Source organism: Anser brachyrhynchus (assembly GCF_964034855.1).
Source record: "Anser brachyrhynchus genome assembly, chromosome: 1".
NCBI lineage: Eukaryota > Metazoa > Chordata > Aves > Anseriformes > Anatidae > Anser > Anser brachyrhynchus.
The window spans coordinates 37541827-37554823 of NC_137694.1; the positions used below are offsets into that span (position 1 = coordinate 37541827).

The following is a 12997-nucleotide window of genomic DNA, read 5'->3' on the forward strand; positions in this document are numbered from 1 at the left end:
GGCTAAACATCCTGCTAAACCAGGAGAGGTATGAAAACAGTAGTGGGATTAAATTAACAACAGTAAAACTTTTTGTATTACTTACACAAAGAAAACTCTGAAAAACTGCCCAGACTACTAAATAGATATTCAAAGTATAAAAACAAAAGTGTCATCAGACAGAGGTACTTTGTGGCTAGCTCTGCATTGCAGAGGTATGAAATAGATCAGAGGGTTTGTTGCTGTTCTCATTTCTCAGACAAAAGAACGCTGTTGATCCATCAGTTTTGATAATCTGCAATGCTTTTATAGTGACTTCAAACACTTGCAACTGCAAAATCATTGAATAGTATCTTTTAAACAACATGGAAAATATGAAATTATTTGCAAGGAAAATAATACAAGGCTCCAAATAACACCAAAATAAATGCCTACCCATTTGGCATATTCAAAAGACAAGAACCTTAAAAGCCATCCAAGAGGCTAGAAAGATAAAGCATTAAAAGTTAACTCTACTAGTTACAAACACATTCAAATATAAACAGTAACTGCATGCATTGGAAGATGTGTTTTGTCATGTTTAGAAACAATAGTTTGAATTTTCATAGTCTCCAGTTGTCTTTCTATTCAACATTCCAATAATTTTGTTTAACATTTCATGTATGAAATCTGTTTGTTTCTGCTTCCCTGTGTTGTTCATCCCACTTGTCTTTCACTTGACTACAGATGACATCTTTTTGTTTTCCCCCTTTTGATTCTCCAAACTTTCTCAGCAATCCTTACCTTTTCATAGAATCACAGAGTCATTAAGGTTGGAAAAGCCTTCCAAGATCATCTGGTCCAACCATCCCCCTACCACCAATGTCACCCACTGAACCACGTCCCTAAGCACCACGTCCAACCTTGCCTTGAGCACCCCCAGGGACGGTGACTCCACCACCTCCCTGGGCAACCCGTCCCAGTGCCTGACTACTCCTTATCCTTCAGCAATCTTTCTTCCCTTCCAAACTCAGTTTTACTCTTGTAATTGGCCACACTGTTTTCAAAGTTTTAGGCATTTCCTCCAGCATTTGTACTTTCCTCCGTGCTCACTTCTTCACTGCTGCTTCCCTCATCTCATTCTTTCTGTCATGCTGCTACTTCTTTGCTTTCCATTGCCTCTGACATCTGCTTTCCGCCATGACTCATTTACATATTTCCCCTACCCTTGGTACCCAAATTTTATATGTGAGAGTATGTGTGTTGACGTACATCTTTATAAAAAGAAGACGACTCTACCTTTCCTTATTACCTTAACTTTATTCCTGCGTGTATTTTTTTCTCAAGAAGACTCATGGTAGGTCATACTCGAGGAGCACAAAGTTTACTTTTCTGATAAACTAGTTAAGTTTACAAAGCAAGACTTTAACTCCTGGATAAATATTCCAGACATTGCAACAACTGTACTCACTAGAAGAGAACATTTCTTCTGAAAGAGTAATTACAGCTGTTTTGAGCCCAAGAAAACTGCATCTCCAGCTCAAAGTCTTCTGATTCCCTTAGTGCAGAGGTTAGCAAACTTCCAAAGCAGGGTGGCGTGCAGCTGCACTTTTGTTTCTCAAGTTAAAGGTTACGCAAGCTGATAAAAGCTCAGCAGAAACTGGGAGATGCTGCTGAGCATCCTATCTCACCTGGGTGCAGGATAACAGCTCCTGACTCCTGCTGAATCAGGCCCCCTGGTTCCACAGGTGCTTCTGAGGGTGCCAATGTTGGGGGGAGCAGCCCCAGTGCCTCGCTGCCTCCCCGCAGCTCTCGTCCCACCACCGTTTGCTCAACTGGGAGAACCATCTAGGATGTCACACCCCAAACCACGTCAGGGATCAGACCCAGGTAAAAAATAAGCTTTTCTGCAAGAGTCCGCTGCCCTTGCTATAGGCAGCTGGCCCCTCCTCTCGTGTGCCTTATAGAAATTCTGAAATGGCGACACAGCTGTGGTTTTAATATGGCCATCTGCCACTTGAAAAGACATCCTCTGTTATTAGACTGCAGTCATTTTGGAAGGAACATCGAAACCTACTATATTAAATTAATTTTCTCTTATTTTTCTCTCTGTTGCCACTGCAGCTGACGTACACAATTCAACCTGCTCTTTGCAAAAAAGACCTGAAATTCTCAATTATCGCATCCTCTTGAGTAGAATTTTTTCTTCCTCAACTTCTATTGAGGCTGCCCAATTCAAATCTCTCAAGTCATTTTCAGTGTGGTCTTCGAAGCAGATTCATTTTCTTTGCTTCCTTGGCTCTTGCTCTGTAAGAACAACTTCAGGTAAAATCAGCAGGGACTTCACGCAAGCACTAAGAGGAGCAATGGAGGAGCACGCAAGCACTAAGAGGAGCACTAAGAGGAGCACCATCACCAAACAGGGCAAATTGCTGCGCCTACGCTGAGCTACGCCATGGGCAGCAAGGCAGAACTAACTCATGCAAGACAGAAACCTAAGTAAGGGCTGGGATTTTAGCAGAAAACAGAGCAGCTGCTGCTAAAATTGTCTGTGCTTCCTCAGTGGAGGAAGGACTATTCAAAAACAATTTTCAGGCATCTGACACTTTTGGACGCAATCAGCAGTCTATTGCTCAGAGAGATAAAGGAGTGCTTAACATTCAAACTGGATGCATTGCTGAGACAGAATACTCCAATATTTTTTTTTTCCTCATTATTTGAGGATAATATATTTTCCTCATATATTTTTTTTCCTCATTATTTGGCTTTGACAAGGATGTGAGCAAACAACACCTAAAATGAATTGCAAAGCTGGGGAAAAGCTGGGGTCTGTACCACCGAACCTTTCTCTGCATATCCTACCTGTTTGCATCTTTTTCCTTCTTCTAAGGTCTAATACACCCCAGGAGAACACTTACATACCCTGCTTTCTCAGGCAAGTGGTGATGATGCTTTGTGATCTGTTACTGTTTGCTAATCAGTTAGAGGAATTTGCAGAGGATGGAGATACTGAGATGCTGGAAAACTGGAGACTCACGTGCCTGCGATGAAACTGTTTACAGGAAACATAGTACTGTGCTACTAGCAATTGAAAAGAAAAAAGTTATTTTTTCTGAAATTCCACCTTGCACAAATACTTTTAATGTGCTTTTATCTTTGCTGCTAAATACCCTCCTAGACCAGAACATATTCCCTTCAACATTCCTACACACAAGACAGAACTGTGAACAGGTCAGGGAAGGATCTTAACTGTTCCCACCTAAAACTTCTGATCCAAAACCATATTCTGTGAGGAAAGCTGTGTGACAAAAAAATAATAATAAATAAAAAAATTAAATATCAGCCAAGTAATATATTTTACACTTCTCTCAACAAAGGATTCCAATTAAAAAATATATCATAAAATTGCAATGTGAAAGGTCTGAGCTCTGGAGTAAGATTGTTATCTAAATATTTCTGAAATCAGAGCTTCCTTCTAGGAAGCCTCCTTCCTGCAAGCATTGCTTCAAGGAAAACATGACAACAATAATGCTGGCAAAAACTAAGTGGCAACTTGGTTTGGACTGGGTAACAAAATGATCTTACTCACAAAAATGTTAAAGCAAGGTGTGAATAAAGCTAAAAATACCATCTGAGCAGAGCAACAATATCAGAAAAACTGTAACACGAATTCATGAAGCAGCTTCAGTGTCTGCCTTGGAGACACTTGCTCACTTGCCAAGTCTGTCAAAAAGAATTAATTTGTCAGGGAAAAAAGGATATGGTATAGGAAAAAATATTTGTTTGAAAGTTATATTGCCATTTTTTCTTTTTCCTCTTTTTTTGAGACTATTTTAAGCTTTCAGGCATGATTTCTTGTTTTTCATCTTTTTAACTGTAATTCTATCACACAGGCATATCCATCCTGTCCTTGGTGGTTATATAAAACCACCCCTAAAAGAGAAGAGATGGAGGAAAAAAAAAGTGTACTTTTAAGTTTCTTGATGGCTAAGAACAGGGATGGGATTATATTAAAAGGATCTTCAACCTGAGGACAGGAATTTCAGACTAAGGATCTGTTAAGAACAGAGAAGTCTGTCTGAAGCAGTAGCTGCACCTGATGACCTGAATGGCAGATTTTTGAGGAAGGGGCTGTCAGGATCACACAAGTCTACCCAAAAATCAAAATTCAGACCATATTACTGAGAGCACAGTCCAAACGCTTCTTAAACTCCAACAGGCTTGGTGCCGTGACTACGTCCCTGGGGAGCCTGTCCCGGTGTGTGACAACCCTCTCGGTGAAGAACCTCAAGAGTTGGACTTGATGATCCTTATGGGTCCCTTCCAACTCAGGATATTCTATGACTCTGTGATTCTATGAACCTCTCCCTGATATCCAGCCTGAACCTCCCCTGTTGCAGCTTGACACCATTCACTCGGGTCCTATCACTGGTCACTAAGGAGAACAGATCAACGCCTGCCCCTCCACTCCCCCTCGTGAGGAAGCTGCAGGCCGCCATGAGGTCTCCCCTCAGCCTCCTCTTCTCCAGGCTGAACAGGCCCAGTGCCCTCAGCCACTCCTCATACGTCTTCCCCTCTGGGCCCTTCACCATCTTTGTAGCCCTCCTTTGGACACTCTCCAACAGTTTCATGTCCTTATACTGTGGCACCCAAACCGCACACAGTGCTGGAGGTGAGGCCGCCCAGCGCAGAGCAGAGCGGGACAATCCCTTCCCTCGCCCGGCTGGCAGTGCTGGGCCTGATGCACCCCAGGGTGCGGGTGGCCCTCCTGGCTGCCAGGGCACGCTGCTGGCTCGTGTTCGGCTTGCTATCAACCAAACCCACCAGATCCCTCTCTGCGGGGCTGCTCCCCAGCGTCTCGTCGCCCAGTCTGTACGTATAGCCAGGGTTGCCCCGTCCCAGGTGCAGGACCTGGCTCTTGCTTTTGTTGAACTTCATGCGGTTGGTGATCGCCCAGCTCTCCAATCTGTCCGGATCTCTCTGCAAGGCCTTTCCACCTTCGACAGGGTCATCTGCTCCTCCCAGTTTAGTATCATCAGCAAACTTACTCAAAACACCTTCTAGTCCTACATCCAAATCATTTACAAAAACGTTGAAAAGAACTGGCCCTAAAATGGAGCCCTGGCAGACCTCACTGGTGACTAGCCACCAGCCTGATGTAGCCCCATTTACCATAGCCCTTTGAGCCCTACCTGTCAGCCAATTGTTCATCCATCTTATGATGTTTTTGTTTAGTTGTATGCTGGACATCTTGTCCAGTAGGATTCTATAAGAAACCGTGCTGAAAGCTTTACTGAAATCCGAAAAGATTACATCAACTGGCTTCCCTTGATCGACTAGATGGGTGATCTTATCATAAAAGGAAATTAAATTTTTTAAGCAGGACCTACCCCTCATGAACCCATGGTGGCTGTGACTGCATCGTCTCCCAGGTGCACTTCAATAACTCCCAGGATAATCTCCTCCATAATTTTACCAGGCACTGATGTGAGACTGACAGGCCTGTAGTTACCAGGGTCTTCTTTCTTACCCTTCTTGAAAACTGGCACAACATTTGCCAGCTTCCAGTCAACTGGGACCCCTCCAGATTCCCAAAACCATTGAAAAATAAAAAGTTACTTGGATAGAGTTACCTGGATAGCTTTGCAATGTAAGTGGCGTTCTGCGTATCAGGACACAGAACAGAATGATGACATATACTTGTAGATTCAGGTAAACACATAAAAGAAGCAATTTAAACTCTTCTGACCTCAAAAATGGGCACTGAGAGAGAAAGAAATGGAAAAAGGAAGCATATGGCTTACTGCAGAAATGCCACCAGCAAAAAAACAGCTATTATGCCTAACTAACTTGCAAAGGAATATTAAACTGTAATGCAATGGAGATGAAAGGTTCATCCCCAAAAGTCAAACAGCTTTCTTACCAGGAATTAAGATGCAAATCAATCAGAACTTATGAAACGAACCTACATGCAACTTACAGCAGGAAAGGCTCATCAAGGCAGGCCCCAGCCAACCCCTGTGCTGGGAAGTGAAGCTTTTGTGATGGTACATGCAAACCCAAGCGTGTTATCAATAGGTTGAGACATTTTCTGCTGGGATAGAAGGAATTTTTAAACAGAAAGTTTTACTCTAAACTAGAACTGTTGGTTGACAATCCTGTTCTGGACCTGTCCAGGAATGCTTTGATCTAACACAGAAGCAACCAGCCTCCATTAAGGCAGTGCCCGCCAGCCACTGTCATGTCTGAGCAACGCACAGCTCCCTGCTTGCCTCCCCTGTCCTGCACTGCAAATGTGCCCAGACAACTTAACGTAGCAGGATCCCCATGCACACCTGCATAACTTATCAGGCAGAAATCATCAGGCAATGAAACTTTTACTTTGGCTTTTGAATTTTTTCTTACTGTATGAATTATGAACCAGAAGAAGGAAAAGAGCATTACAAATTTCATCAGAACTGCTGAGGGAATAAAGCCAGGGGAACACGAGAGCATTCGCTGGTGTGTCTTCACGCAGACCTCTTGGTCGCATGGGGACACATCGTCCCACGCACAGGCCTCGCAGTCAGGAAGCCCACCTGGGCACTGAAGGCTCTCCAGCCTCACTCAGGAGCCAGAGCAGATCTGCTCTGATGCCACTGTGTGTCAGCTAGAAGGTGACCACATCTCTGTCACTAGCCGAGAGGTGTCCCGCAGGCAACTGGCTTAGCAGGGTCTCCTCAGCTGCCCTGCATTTTTGGCTCTGGGAATGCCCAGCTTTCCAGGACTTCTTCGAGGCTTGATTAATTAGGAGCCAAAATATTCAACATTTAGAAATATCAAGCAAAATTCCTTCAATGCAGCCTTAACGTAAGTATGTAATATTTGTTCAATGGTGGACCAAGCTCTCTCTTCATTCTCTGCCAGCCAAGACATCTGCTTAGCCCACACACAGAATTAATCACTCTCAGACAGGAGCAGAAATTCTCCAGTAGGTCACACATACTGTCCCCTCCTGATAGTGAAAAAGGTGACAATCACTAAGAGATGTTTTCCTAAATTCTTGTTAAAATTAAAATAGGCTCTAAACAAAAGCATCTTTCTACTCTATCAGAGGTCCGATGAAGTGGACAAAAATAAAATCAACAGTTTCTATTTCAGATATTTCTTTGATCAAGATGTTACTGACTACATCATTGTTGGAGAAACTCATTTACCAAAGTAAAAAAAAAAAAAAAAAATCTTTTGCAAAAATTTCAATCACAGTTGCTCTTGCAGAGCTAAACCTCGCAACCACCATCTCATTTATGCAAAATCCATGAGCATCTTAGTTAAAAAGCACACCAGCAGTTCGTTTTTACTAAATGGGTCTTGGCATTTAAAAATAAATACAGAATTGTCATTAAAAATATGAAGCAGTAACATCAGAGCCAACTATTAAATAGTTGCACTCCGCAGAATGCTAGCTTGAATGTGTTTCTCCAACAATGATGTAGTGAGTAACTTCCTGATCAAAGAAATATCTGAAATAGAAACTGTTGATTTTATTTTTGTCCACCTCATCGGACTTCTGATAGAGTGGAAAGATGCTTTAGTTTAGATAATAACTTTATTTAGCAAGAATAAGTTCAGTTATGACTGTTTTCTGCGTTGACTAATACAGGAGAACACCTCCACCACTAGGCCTAACGTCAGAGCAGGCATTTACCTGACCTGCTCTGAACCAAGATGGCTCTGCCTTCCTCCACAGAACACGCAGAGAAATTTCTCATCCCAGGTTCATCAGTCTTTACCTCCTTCTCCAAAGTGTCTTCTTTAAGTTTACTTCAACACTGAACCCCCCAGCACGTCCACATACAAACTGGGAGATGCAGTTCAAATGCTTCACACCCCATTCTACCTTTGACAGTATTTTTCAAGGCCAGACTACAGCCATGGGACTGGCTACACTGAACACAAAAGTGCATCATACAAGGGAGTGCAGCAAAATCAAGCCAAAATATGAGTCCAGCCATGAAGAATCAGGTCACAGTTATTGAATGAGAAGTCCCACAAGACATTGCACCAGTCCAGGCAGATTCTGTTCAAATTCAGCAGACCACAAATCAAAGATTTCAATATTGATAACCAAATTCCTGGTACTTGTTTAGCTCAATATAAGGCCTTCTGCGTAAAAACAAGCAAACAGAAAACTTTATGGAAAAAGAATGATCAAAAATATTAAAAATACCTGTACTGGGAGATGCTTTGAAGTTTCCTAGAAGTTGTATTTTTTCCAATTTAAAAAACCAAAAAGATGAAGTTCTGATACATCCTTATAAATTGAGTTTAGACACAATAGATACAAAATCCAGGAGAACTGTTCAAGAAAACGGGGGAAAAAAAAGATACACATGAATCTGCTCTAGCAAGAAAATAGGAGCGCTGTCACTTAATGTTGTTTTCCTGAAAGATGATACCTGACCATCCAACAACCACACAGCCCCTTGCTATGTTCTTAATGCTCCCCTCATTCTTTCATAGGTATCGAAGATGCAAGTGGTGATTATGACCCCGAGAAGCAAACAGAAAAAAAAAAAAGAAAAAGAGAAAAAAGCACAGCTCAGACTGATCCAAGAAGCTTATAGTTAAAACTCAAAAGGTGACTTCTGGATAGGAATCTAGTTTTTAAAAGACTGAGGAAGTGAGAGCATGCTGTATTTTGAGAGACTTACTAAAATGGGAAGGTAGCGGTTGTACCTCTGTTCCAAATGTTTGGTTACACAATACATTAAACTTAAATTAACCACAATGTCTGATGTTCTTCATTTTGGTATAAACACAACAGCTCTAAACTCCGCTACTAGGCTTGCAAACACATGCTTTCCTGTAATACACAGAAAAAAGTCAATGATGCATTAAAATAGCACCAATACATTTGAAGAAAGGGCTTCTCCACTGCTGGCTTAACATCTCCCTTCTCTCTGATGCCTGCTCCGCCATTCCCTGGGCATGTTCTGGTTTGGCCATGGCTGTCTTCTCGTCTGCTTGGCTTCGGCCTTGTAGTTACTACTACATATGCCTCAAGTGTTTCGTTTGCCAGTTTGATTAGGAGTGGCTACTGGGATCACAAGGGTGTTCAGGGTAGCAAGACACCAAGTGAACCACAAGCAACAAGTCAGAGATGACGTTTCTGCCAAAACCAGGGTCACGGCCCAGCGGAGATCTTCAGGGATGAAGAAAAGGTGGCAAATGTGGGAGGGACGGTATGCACGGATCCATAACAAGCATGAACTACAATTAAAATTATAGACTTCAACACATTAATTGCACTATGTGCCTCGATCTACCTTTGCTTATACACAAACCGTCACACGACAAGTATTGTCTTCCTACTCCTTTCACTCCGTTTGCCCGCTGCGATAGCCGAGCAGGCTGGGGCGCCTGCTTAGCGGTGAGGCACACTGCCTGTGACAAACTCGATGCAAGCACCAGTAGCTGCCTGCCAAGTCACATCTCATCAGTGCGGGCAACTCACGTGGCCAACAGCCCGAGGAGCAGCACGCTGCTGCCGAAAAGCCGGCGGCCAAGACGGGGCACTGTGCGAGCCCCCCGCGCACGGCATTTTCCGTGAGCTTCCGTGGGACAGGGATCATCATTCAGTGCATTTCTGGTGGGCTGCCACCACCCTGCATAATGGTCCTAACTTGCCAAAAGCTTTCAGCCAGGACTGCACAAAGGACTTTCAAGTGCAGCATCAAGGAAAGTCACGGCGTGTGGCTCAGAAAAAGACGAAAGCCCTGTCGCTGCAAAAGCCCTTCGCAAGCAGGCAGGAGCTTGTGCCTGACCCGTTCCCCAGTGTCTCCTCTGGACTCAGGTGCTTTCTTCACTCTTAAAATCAGCAGAGCAGGGAGAAAACAAAGCAGGGAAGGTAAGGAGGGAAGGGGAAGGACATGGCCACCTCCAGAGGGCAGCTGCCACAGGATAAGAAAAGGACACGTCTGCTCAGGGCTGGGGGAGCTGCCCTCGCAGGGAAGGAAGAAGGTGCAGCTGGGGGAGAGCACAGGAACGGGCCAAAATACATGAAAGAGAGACATATGGCACCATGGGTAGAAACCACCCTGGTGCTTACAGGAAAACAGAGCAGATCCCACACGGCCATTTCCCCCAGAAAGTTGCACTACGTGAGACCTGGGTTTCTCGGAGGGCTTTGCTCTTGCAGAAGGACCACAGGCTTGCTGGATACCATCTACGTGACCATCCATGGTGCCTCCAAAACACCCCCGGGGATGGGGAGGGCATCCTGCACAGCCACAGAAATGTGCTGTCAAAGTAAGATCTGCAGGAAGAAATCAAGTGCTGGGAGAGATGAGCTGAAGGTCTGTATAAAAGGACTTCATGCCTTCGGATTAGCACCTAAACATTTGTTTGCTTCTCCCAAATTATCACCTCAGTTGTCCTCCAAGCTGAGTTTCACCACAGCTCCCGATCTACCACATAAAGCCCACTGTGCACTGCTGCAAGGCTGTCATTGGAAAGACTGCATGAAACAATACCAGCAACACCTGACTTTTCACCCGCCATATCTAAGGGCATTTCTACTAAACTTCATAGATGAGAAATCAGTAATTCCTCGCTGTTTTCAAACATCCTGGGAAAAAAAGAAAAAAGAAAAAAAAAAGGAAAAAAAAAGAAGAAAAAAAGAAAAAAAAAAAGGAAGAAAAAAAGCCTTGTAAACGTTTGAGGTTTTGAGGAGAACATTTTTTGCAGGGGATTGTGAAAAAGAAAAATACATCTTTTTCTTTCCTTTTCAAACAGCCTTGTTTGCCTGGTAAAGATTTCCTTTATACATGGCTGAAGCGTGTCACTCTAAAGTTAGAGCTTACAAGTAAGCAATTAAACCAGAGCACAAGTTTCCAAAAGAAGTTGGAGGTTTCTAATATTAAACTGAAGGTACTAAAAACTTAAGACTTCAGCCTTCGTCCAAGAAATCTGTATAGAAGCTATACTAGAACACAAAGAATCCAAACAAACCTGTTCAGAGAACGATCCTGTGATTTCTGTCATCAACGGCAGTAGAATGAGGCCCTAAGTGATCAAAAGCAATGTGCTGTGTTTTTTTTTTTAATTTAATTTCTACTAGATATACATATGTGTGGGTAAGTACACACATATATATTAAAATAAAATTAAAAAAAAAAAATCCGCCAAAGCTGAACTCATCCATCATTGTTTTCACACAAAAGCTCACACTGATACATAGAATCATAGAATATCTGAGTTGGAAGGGATCCATCCACAAGGATCATCAAGTCTAACTCCTGGGTCCCCAAAGGACCACCCCAAAAAAAAAGGAAAATAGGAAAATTAGATCATGTACATCTGATACACCAGCCCTCTACTCCAAAGCAATTCTCCCTTGTATAGACTATATTCATTACTATTTAAGAGTCTGCAAGCACTGCAAGCAGCATCAGCCAACTCCATTTATTTCTTAAAAGAAAAAAGAAAAATCCTTTTTTGCCATCCTCCTAATTTTCTTCATATGCTTGCTACTATGGTATTTACAAATACCCTGACTTCACCGCTTCCAGTTCACATCTGATGTGTTTGGGGGGGGGGTGCCTGTAGAATTCTAGGTTGTTGTGTTTTTTGTGATTTTTTGTTGTTGTTTGTTTGTTTGTTTCTGAAAGATAATACCATTCTTCAAAAATTCACCTGGGCTACATGTTACAGACAAAACTGAGTTCTCTATCAGAGACTCACCAACCTGAACGAGTTGTTTACTTCTCATATATTCCAAAGCCACCAAATCTGGAAAGCAATCGTTTGTTTCCATTAACTCTAGATTTGTAAAAGCACATACAGTCCTGAAACTACAGTGGCCCACACAGAGACACAGAATTCCCTCCAGCTGTAAATGACACTTTTCTTTTTTTCTAATTTTTTCCCAGAACTCCATGAGCATCCCACTGGGGAAAGAGCTCTGTGCTATCAGCTTTTGGTGAGCCAGGAAGAACACTGAGTCTAAAACAGTTTATTCACATAGATATTTACCCAGAAATCTTCTGGTTAATACTCTGGGGAGAGCCACATGAAAATCAAACTGGTAGGTGAACTGGGGTGAAAATTAGTCCAGAGGAGAAGGAGGCAAATCCATCTCATTTGCAAGGACACCACCTGCAGTCCCAAGCTCCCGTGAAAACTCCGCAAGTAAGTAATGCTGAGGCAGCTCTGAAGTCGCAGCAGATACACCGGTGGCTCCTCACTAAAGCCGGAGAGAGCAGCAACAGAGCTGAATCTCAAGGGCTTATCGCCTTCGTATTATTAACACTGAGATCTCCACGCAGCTTCGTTGGCAGGATCCTCAGCGCAGCAACAGCAGCAGCATTTTCCCTGAAGACAGCAAAAGGCCTGCTGAAGCGTACCAGGACAATGCTTCCCCCTGTGCTACCCGATTAATGGGGAACACAAAGCATTACAGGTTTTCTCCTTAAACACGTGCACCTCCTGAATAGGAATCCAACGTGAAGGCCACGATGCAGAGGCAGCAGGACATTAAGCTCCCAGCTTGTCAAAAACCTGGTTTCAGGTGTACATTCAGTCTCTGAAGGTCTCCTCAAAAAGGGAAGCCCTGAGAGATGGACTGTGTGCCCCTGCTCCTTCAGGCACTGCTTACCTTTGCTTAGGAAGGGGACACAAAGACTGCTTACAAGAGAAGGCATATTGGCTTCAGAAGCTGACAAATTGCTGCTCCGAGTAGTGATGTTATGAATTTTTAAAGGAACCCCATTACACCACTTCTGCCACACGCTGCATGACATAAAGGTCAAATACTCCCAAACTCACATTTCTCTTTACGGTTGCAGCCCTGGTTCTTTCTTTTCACTTCTCTTCCCTCACACAGAATTCAAGTGAGGAATCAACGGGCTTCTTCTCTGTCCCTGTGGCAATAATACCACAACTGACTTCCTGCCCACTGCCGTAAATATCTATTTAAAGGTTAGTTATTGTCATAAAACAAGTACCCAGAACGAAGCAAATGAGAAGATTTATGAAACAGTTTTTATGCTTTATGAGC

At 43.2% G+C, this 12997-nt stretch overlaps 1 protein-coding gene and 1 long non-coding RNA gene across 19 annotated transcripts in view; both read right to left on the minus strand.

Moving 5' to 3' along the window:
• Positions 1 to 12997, minus strand: part of GRIP1 (glutamate receptor interacting protein 1) — a 325251-nt gene that overhangs the window by 242054 nt on the left and 70200 nt on the right. The gene's annotated exons all lie outside the window — the stretch shown is intronic.
• The window catches only part of LOC308195334, an 83190-nt gene that overhangs the window by 14059 nt on the left and 56134 nt on the right, over positions 1 to 12997 (minus strand). The window lies entirely within an intron of this gene.